The following is an 8,900-nucleotide window of genomic DNA, read 5'->3' on the forward strand; positions in this document are numbered from 1 at the left end:
AATGCCGACAGTTAATTCGAGACCAATGCTGACAGTTAAAATGTGTCGCTATTGACCCCAACGCCGACAGTTAATTCAAGACAAATGCCGATAGTTAAAATGTGTCGCTATTGACCCCAACGCCGACAGTTAATTCGAGACCAATGTCGACAGTTAAAAGGTGTCGCTATTGACCCCAATGCCGACAGTTAATAAAAGTCCAATGCCGACATTCATAAAATGTCGCCAAAATTCAAATAAAAAATCTAAAATTATAATTAATGAATAATATAATTTTAAAAATAAACTAAATTATGTAAATATATATTTATAAAATTATGTATTTATTAAAACCTTTTAAAACTATTTTTTTTCTACATTTTTCATATTATTAACTTTTGTATTTATAATAATTTTTATATCAAAACTTAAATTTATTATTCTTTAACATATTTATAAAATTAACTATATTATTCTTTAACATATTTATAAAACTTGTATTAGTTACAAAAGAATTGTTTTATTAATTGGAAAAATATTAATGAATAGTATAATTTTAAAAATAAACTAAATTATATAAATATATATTTATAAAAATGATGCATTTATTAAAAAATAGATTTTTTTTCTAAATTTTTCATATTATTAACTTTTGTATTTATAATAATTTTTATATCAAATTTTAGATTTATTATTCTTTAACATATTTATAAAATTAACTATCATTATTATCATTATTTATTGAGGAATAAATAATAAGAACTCTTTCAATTTATAAATGAAATTTATTAAGAATTGAAGATTTTACATTTTAAATTGTGAGATTTAAAATAAAAAAAATTGATCGCTCAATTATTATATTATTTATGAAAATAATATTAAAATATTTTTAATTTCAATAAAAATATAATTATATTAACTCATGGTGATAAATTGGTTTAAAATGCCATATAATTGTTTTTTGGGATTTAAAAATGATTTAGATAAATATTTTTTTTAGCATATTTAGATAAAATATTTGTTTAACATAATTTTTTTTTACGTAAATTAACTAAAGAGAGTACCTAATAAAATAATTGATAAATAAATGAAATAATATATTAAATATCAGATTTTATTTAATTAAATAAGAAAATGGAGTTAAAAATACTAAATCCCTAAAATTGTATCACTATCCTAAATGAATCCCTAGAATCCCCTTCTTTCTCCTCTTTCTTCTTCCCAGCCCGATACTCTTTCTGTTCTTCTCTAGCATTTCAGTCGGCCAGACCAGATGAGCCATCTCCGGCCACCACCCAATGACACGCAACCCACCACGAGCTTCCTTGGCCCCCGAAACCGCCAACCCGGGAAGCTCGCCTCCCCACTCGCCGGCCTCCGTCGCGACTGGCTCCTCAAAGTTCCGTTGCCGCTGTGAGTTTGGAGGATTTTTCTGGCCTCCACCGTGGACGATGAAGGCTCCTGCTGGCGAACCCACTTTGCCGGTTCTCTACCCTTCGTCGCTATCAGGTATCTTCTTTATGGTTCGTTACTCTTTATTTATGGTTTGCTTAGAAATGCACTGCTCAACTTAGATTCTTGTAAGTGAAAACAAAATCATTCTATATAGAATGAAAATGAAGATAATGTATATGATAAGATTATCTATTTATTCTCAAATTTGTTATTAAATCACAATTTCTGGGCTCATGAAATGGGTATGATAATTTTATGTTCTTGTTTTGGAAAATAATATGTGTATATATATATATATAAACATGTATATTAAGCAGTTTAAGCAATGACCCTTCATAGCTCTGCCACTGGTAATAAGGGCGTGTTTTTTTGTTTCTAGTTAAAACTGTTTTGAGGGATCAGAAGCAGAAGACTTGAATGGGTGGCCCTAAGCAATGTCAAGTTTGCAATGAAGCAGTTTCCAAGTACAAGTGTCCCTCTTGTCTTGTCCCTTAGTAAGCTAACTCTAAACCAAACAGCCTTTGAACTATTTATTCTTTGGTTTCATTTTTTTTTAAATTAACTTTGTTTTATAATCATGGTTGCAGTTGTTCTCTTATCTGCTTCAAGAAACACAAAGGTATGCTACTTTGACTTTTGACCCTGGTTTACCCATTATGATCTGGTTTAATATTTGGAATGTTGCATATGTGAAATTATGATCACATAAATTGATAGTTGGTCATGTAATTAATATTAGTATCTAATATGTGATATTAGATTTATATAGAATTTCATTATATATTTTCAAGACGTAATTACAACAGTAAGATAATTTTTTCATTATCTGTTCATAGTTATATTTTTGGTTCAGATGATAAGCTTTTTAAATTGACAATATTGCTTGGCATTTCTGTAATGTATATATTCATCATAATTGGATAGGATCAAGGAGGATGATAAGATGATTCAAGCTGAGGGAGTGGAGTCCCTTTCAGAAAAAGAGCTTATTTCAGCCTGTCAAGAACGAGGCATACTTGGAACACTTTCAGTAGAGGAAATGCGAGAAGAGGTTTGAGCTTAATCTAGACTTCTTTAGTTTGTTCATTGATTGAAGATAGACTGAAACATGTCTATTAAATTTATCACTTATGGCTCATGAATACTATATTTTCATGGTGATTTCACCTCATTTGTTACTGTCAGGGATGTCAATAAGCCAATGTAAGCTTTGACTAGCTGCAACTTCTTCTAAACAGCCCATAGTTATATCATCAGCTTACGTTTGTTTGATGTTTGAAGTATACTATAAAGAACAATATACATCATATCTTATTATATAATGCTGATATGGATCTATTTTAGTTTTATCTTTTTTGAAACTCTAACTTCATGTAAAAGATCAATAGCTAATAAATTCTAAACAGGCTTTTTTGGAAGCTTTTATGATTTATGTTTTACCATTTTGCATTTGGCTATGTTTTGCCATTCTACTTGTTAGAAAACTTGATTTGAGATATGGTAGGGCACTTGTTGGACATGTGATTGAAATATGGAACATTAGTTATATTTATCATCACTCTAGCTACAACATATATAACATATAGATTGTTGGTTGTGATTCTTCTACATGCACATAAATATTATAAAGATTGTAGGTATAAATATATGTGTGTATATATATATATTAGAATTCTGTCAAAAGTGTAATCCATCTTTGCATTTTGAAAATAGTATAAACTAAGTTATGATGTAGTTTTCTATGTAATTTAGGTGGACAATAGATTTATATCAACTTTCAATTGGAAAAACAAAATGTATATAAACTTTTTACCATTCATACCTTAGTTATATTTTATTTTCTCCTCTTTGCATTATTATTTAATTATTTAATTCTGATTTGACTCAATTTCATTATATATTATAACATTGTAAATGTGTGTATATGCTGAGACAGACTTCAAAGAAACTTTTTTCGCAACAGTTTGCAAGAGGTATGCCTCTAACTTTTATTTTAATACTATGCAAATGTTAGAGGAGTTTGAATATCTTAAATATTCATCCATAGTGAAATAGGTTCTGTGATTGTTACTGTGTGCTGCGGTGATAACAGAAGATTGAGAACTTGTGTGTTTTAGTGAAGTAGGATCTGAGAAATTTGTGTGCTGCGGAGATAAGAAAGAAAACTTGTGTGTTGTTTGAATTGATATTGACAGATGGTTGGTTGCTAGTATGGGGAAAATGTTGTTCGATTTTATGTTGATTTGTCTATGATTATCCTATAATTGAATTGTGTTTGATTGGTTTGATTATAACATATACTTGTATGAATGTACTTATTGCGTTTTGGCATACACATATAGCATAACTTTTTGTACTTCTTGTTTTAGACGATGTTAGTTTTCTTCTTGCCCTTTGTCTAATGTCTTTGGTGAGGTGATTTATAACATTGAACATCACTTTTTGTTCTTGTAATCACATTTAGGTTCAATAGTATAAAGCGCTATACAAAAGTTTGACATTATTAGCATATTGGTTGATAATTCATAGTTATATTGGACTCTAAGTTTCATTCTTTTGGAATTGCATTTATTGATTTTATCAGCTTCGGGGTATATTTTTGTTTTAGTGTCGGTGCTTAATTTATTTAGATTTATTAATTTTAGTGTATATTATGTATTTATATTTTTTGTTGAATACTTTGCTTCTAATTTTGTTATGTTTATTCAGATTCAGGGTATTTATATAGATTGTTCTGTTGGTGGCCTTTGTACCCTGTATAAAATTTTATATTTGGTATTTTATTGCATATTTGTGTTGTGTTTACCTTGTTAGTGCTGAAGACTTTGTTTATTATCTTGTTATGTTAATCAGCTTTAGGGTATATTTGTGTTTTGATGTCGGTGCTTATTTTTTTTTTAGATTTGTTGATTTTAGAATATATTATGTATGTATTTTTTGTTGGATACTTTGCTTTTAGTTTTGTTATGTTTATTCAGATTTAGAGTATATTTGTGTACTATTGTAATTAAGTTCTTTTTTGTGATTTATTTATTTTGCATATATATCTATATATAAATATGTTTTTGTTGGAAATTTCTTTTAGGTATTATTATGGTTAATTATATTTATGGTATTTTTTTTTTTTTTGCCAATGATGTTAAAATAATGAGGATGCTTATTATGTTGGTGATTATAAGACTTATTGTGCTTTATATTTTTTAAAGGCATACAAAGTGCATAAATGCTCATAATAAGTCATTCTTTTTTCTTTCTGAAATCCTTATGATGATTAAATTGTGGGTATTCTATTATTAAATTGGGAATTTTGTTATACTGTAATTCACAACATCATTGGTCTCCCAACCGTCTCAAATCTTGTCGGCATTCTTACAAGGTCAGTTTTTGTTTAATAATCTCTAAGAGAGATTAATCAACTAATTTTACATATTTATATTGTTGGTTCTCTCATTCATTCGTTAATATATTATGGTAAAATATACTATTTAATTATAATTTGAAGTATTTAATTCATTGGTGCAGGGAATATCATAGGACTAACTTTTAAGGTGGATGCCTAGATTTATTAGGAAGAATATTGAGAAAAGAAACATGATTGAGTTTGCAGTGATTTGGAGAAAGAATTATGTTGTCTTGTTGAGATTTGTTGTATTATATATTTTTAAGTTTATGGATTTATAATATTATAATGAATTTTTATTGATAATTATTTAATCTCATGGGGATTTGATGTATTATTTACATTTCAATTGTATGAATAAATATTGTATGTATATGAATTTTTATTCTGATAAATATAATTTTTTTTACAAGTTATGTTAATAATAATTAATTATGTGAGTAATTTTTTTATTTAAATTTATATAAAACTTCAATTGTTAAAAATATAATTAAAAGTTTTCAAAAATATATATCAAAAAAGTATTATTTATATATATAAATTTAATGTTACGGTGACACTTATTAACTGTCGGCGTTGCCAGCAACGGCGACACGTATTAACTGTCGGCGTAGCCAGCAACGGCGACACGTATTAACTGTCGGCGTAGCCAGCAATAGTGACACGTATTAACTGTCGGCGTAGCTGGCAACGACGACACTTATTAACTGTCGGCGTAGCTACCCTACGCCGGCATAGGCAAATACGACAGTTAGTCGACTGTCGTCATTGCTCAATAGCGACAGTTAAAAACTGTCGGGAAAGCCCAATTTTGTAGTAGTGTTTCTACTATGTTTCTTTTTCTTCGGTAGCTTTGGAGGATGAGATGGTTCTTCTTCCTTACTTATCCATGGCTCCCAACCTTTCTCAATTTCTTCAAAAGGGACCTTTTTCTTGACTCTATTGCTAGACTTTCCATTCATCTTTTCAACCAACTTGAAGTTAGAAACACTTATGGCCAAACAAGCTTTAACTTCATTAGGAGAGCATATAGGATTAAAAACCTTGAATGTGACTTGTTCGTCTTGAGCTTGAATGGTGAGCTCTCCTTTTTCAACATCTATCAACGTCCCCCTGGTGGCAAGAAATGGTCTCCCCAAAATGATCGGTACATCCCTATCTTCCTCATAGTCAAGAATAATGAAATCCGCCGGAAAAATGAACTTGTCAACTTGTACATTCCCTGCATCTTTTCAATCAACTTGAAGTTAGAAACACTTATGGCCAAACAAGCTTCAACTTCATTAGGAGAGCATATAGGATTAAAAACCTTGAATGTGACTTGTTCGTCTTGAGCTCGAATGGTGAGCTCTCCATTTTCAACATCTATCAACGTCCTCCCGGTGGCAAGAAATGGTCTCCCCAAAATGGTCGGTACATCCCTATCTTCCGCATAGTCAAGAATAATGAAATCCGCCGGGAAAATGAACTTCTCAACTTGTACATTTCATGCATCTTTTCAATCAACTTGAAGTTAGAAACACTTATGGCCAAACAAGCTTCAACTTCATTAGGAGAGCATATAGGATTAAAAACCTTGAATGTGACTTGTTCATCTTGAGCTCGAACGGTGAGCTCTCCATTTTCAAACATCTATCAACGTCCTCCCGGTGGCAAGAAATGGTCTCCCCAAAATGGTCGGTACATCCCTATCTTCCTCATAGTCAAGAATAATGAAATCCGTTGGAAAAATGAACTTGTCAACTTGTACTAGGACGTCTTCAATCTTTCCCTCCGGATGCACCATAAATGGCCTTGCTTCTCCAATTCCCAACTTCTTAAAAATGGACATGGGCATCAAGTTAATACTAGCCCCCAGATCACGAAAAGCTTTACCAACTTCTCGTCCCCAATAGAAATTGGAATTGTGAAACTGCCCGGATCCTTCAACTTTGGAGGAATTTTATTCTTCAAAATAGCACTACAACCTTCAGTCAAAGCAACAGTTTCAAATTCACCAAGCCATCCTCCTCTTTGTCAAAATATCCTTCAAGAACTTCACATAATTAGGCATTTGTTCCAAAGCTTCCACCAGAGGTATGTTGATGTGGAGTTGCTTCAAAACATCCAAAAATCTTCAGAATTGACCATCGTATTTCTGCTTTTGAAAACGTTGAGGAAATGGTGGAGGTGGCTTGCTCATAGGCTTCTCTATAGCATTTTGTTGAGGCATTGCTACAACAATTGCTTCAGGATCAGCATTTGACATTTTCGAACTCACAATTTTATCTTCCTTTTCCACACTACTTTGGATTAAAGTGGGCTCGCTGTTTCTCTTAGGATTATCCTCATTCAACTCCAGATTTTTACCATTCCTCAAAGTGATTGCCTTGCCTTGCTCTTTACCATCTCTCCTTGGATATTCAATATCACTAGGCAAGGTGCCTTATGGTCTATTCCTTAGTTAATTAACTAGCTGCCCCATTTGAATTTCTAAGTTCCTCAAGGATGTCGCTTGACTCTGAATCACAGCATCATTCTTGGCCATATATTCTTTCATTAAACTCTCCAAAGAGCTTGATTGAGACACTTGAGGAGGAGGTGGTTGTGCTCTTTGTTGTTGTTGAGAAAACCCCGGTGGATATGTAGGCTTGTTTTGCATTGGTGCTCCGCTTGAACTAGCTCCTTGAACCCCCCATGAGAAGTTTGGATGCTGCCACCACCCCGGATTATAAGAGATCGAATATGGGTTATTGCTATTGGCATTTTGATTCCCCACATAACAAACCAAAGTGGGATTCGAAGGACAACTCTCAAATGTGTGCTCATCTCCACAATAAACAGAAGATACATCAGCAACTTGTCCCATTGCAGTTGGTTGTACCATTCTCCCCAAACTCATGTTCTTGAGAAGGTTAGTCATTGCAGAAACTTGAGCGATCAAGGCTATCAATACATCCACTTCAAGTATACCAGCCACTTTTCGACTTTTTGAGGCTCTAGCATTGGACCATTGATAATTATTGCTAGCTATCCTCTCCAAAATCTCATAGGCTTCATTGTACAACTCAGAGAGAATAGCCCCATTAGTTGAAGCATCTAACATCATGCGAGTGGAAGAATTGAGCCCATTATAGAATGTTTCCATTTGGATACAATGCAGAATCTCATGGTGTGGGCATTTCCTCAATAACTCCTTGAATCTCTCCCAAGCTTCACAAAATGATTCATCTTCCAGCTACTGAAGTGACATGATTTCATTGCGAAACTTGACATTTTTGGTGGGAGGAAAGTACTTCATGAAGAAATTTTCAGCCAACTCATTCCATGTAGTAACCGAGTCGGAAGGAATGGTGTTGAGCCAAGCTCTAGCTCAATCCCTCAAAGAGAAAGGGAAAAATTTCAACCTTAGGGCTTCATCACCCACTCCTTGTAGCTTGAAAGAATCACTCACCTCCAAAAATGAACGAAGATGAAGATGAGGATCCTCAGTAGGCAGCCCACTAAATTGACCCACTGTTTGCAACATTTGGAACATAACGGGCTTTCATTCGAATTGGGGTGCTTGAATTTCAGGCCTAACAATGCCCGGATTGAGCTCATTAAACATGGGGGCAGCATACTCCCTTATGGCTCTCTCTCTCTATCATTAGCCATAACAATTGTGTTAGTGACATTATTAGCACCCTCAACTCCTTCAACCTCTTCATCCATATTAAGGTGATTTTGAGCCCGTTGTTCCCTTAGTCTTCTTCTAACTGTTCTTTCAATCTTAGGGTCAATAGGAGTTAGTTCAATGTGTTCTTGCTCGTTCATATAGTAAATCACTTGAGAAAACACAAGAGCAAGCAAACAAAGTCAGCTCAATAAAGAAAAAAAATTTGCAAGTAATTGATTTTACAAAAATTTCTAATTCCAATCCTCGGCAACGATGCCAAACACATGTTGTAATAAATTTAATATTTGATTTTAAATACGCAAGTACACGTAATCACACAAGTAATATAATGATAAGTAGATCGTCTCCACGGGGATTGCAAATTAGAAAAATAAGCAAAACAATTACTAAACAACTTAAAAGTAATAA

General features: G+C 32.5%; 1 long non-coding RNA gene and 1 other non-coding gene across 4 annotated transcripts; both read left to right on the top strand.

Annotated features, from left to right (window-relative positions):
• The first annotated feature begins 1,160 nt into the window (after positions 1–1,160).
• On the top strand, positions 1,161–5,250 carry LOC133803257 (uncharacterized). 3 transcript variants are annotated; one of them, XR_009877851.1, is made up of 5 exons: positions 1,161–1,488; positions 1,814–1,928; positions 2,022–2,053; positions 2,359–4,810; positions 4,957–5,250. It is a non-coding gene; the product is annotated as an uncharacterized LOC133803257 (long non-coding RNA). The 3 variants fall into 3 exon arrangements; XR_009877852.1 differs by having other exon boundaries at positions 2,359–2,485; positions 2,620–5,250; XR_009877850.1 differs by having other exon boundaries at positions 2,359–5,250.
• Positions 5,251–7,977: 2,727 nt separating this feature from the next.
• On the top strand, positions 7,978–8,084 carry LOC133807868 (small nucleolar RNA R71). Its single transcript, XR_009879755.1, has one exon. It is a non-coding gene; the product is annotated as a small nucleolar RNA R71 (small nucleolar RNA).
• The last annotated feature ends 816 nt before the right edge of the window (positions 8,085–8,900 follow it).

This window comes from Humulus lupulus, chromosome X (genome assembly GCF_963169125.1).
Source record: "Humulus lupulus chromosome X, drHumLupu1.1, whole genome shotgun sequence".
NCBI lineage: Eukaryota > Viridiplantae > Streptophyta > Magnoliopsida > Rosales > Cannabaceae > Humulus > Humulus lupulus.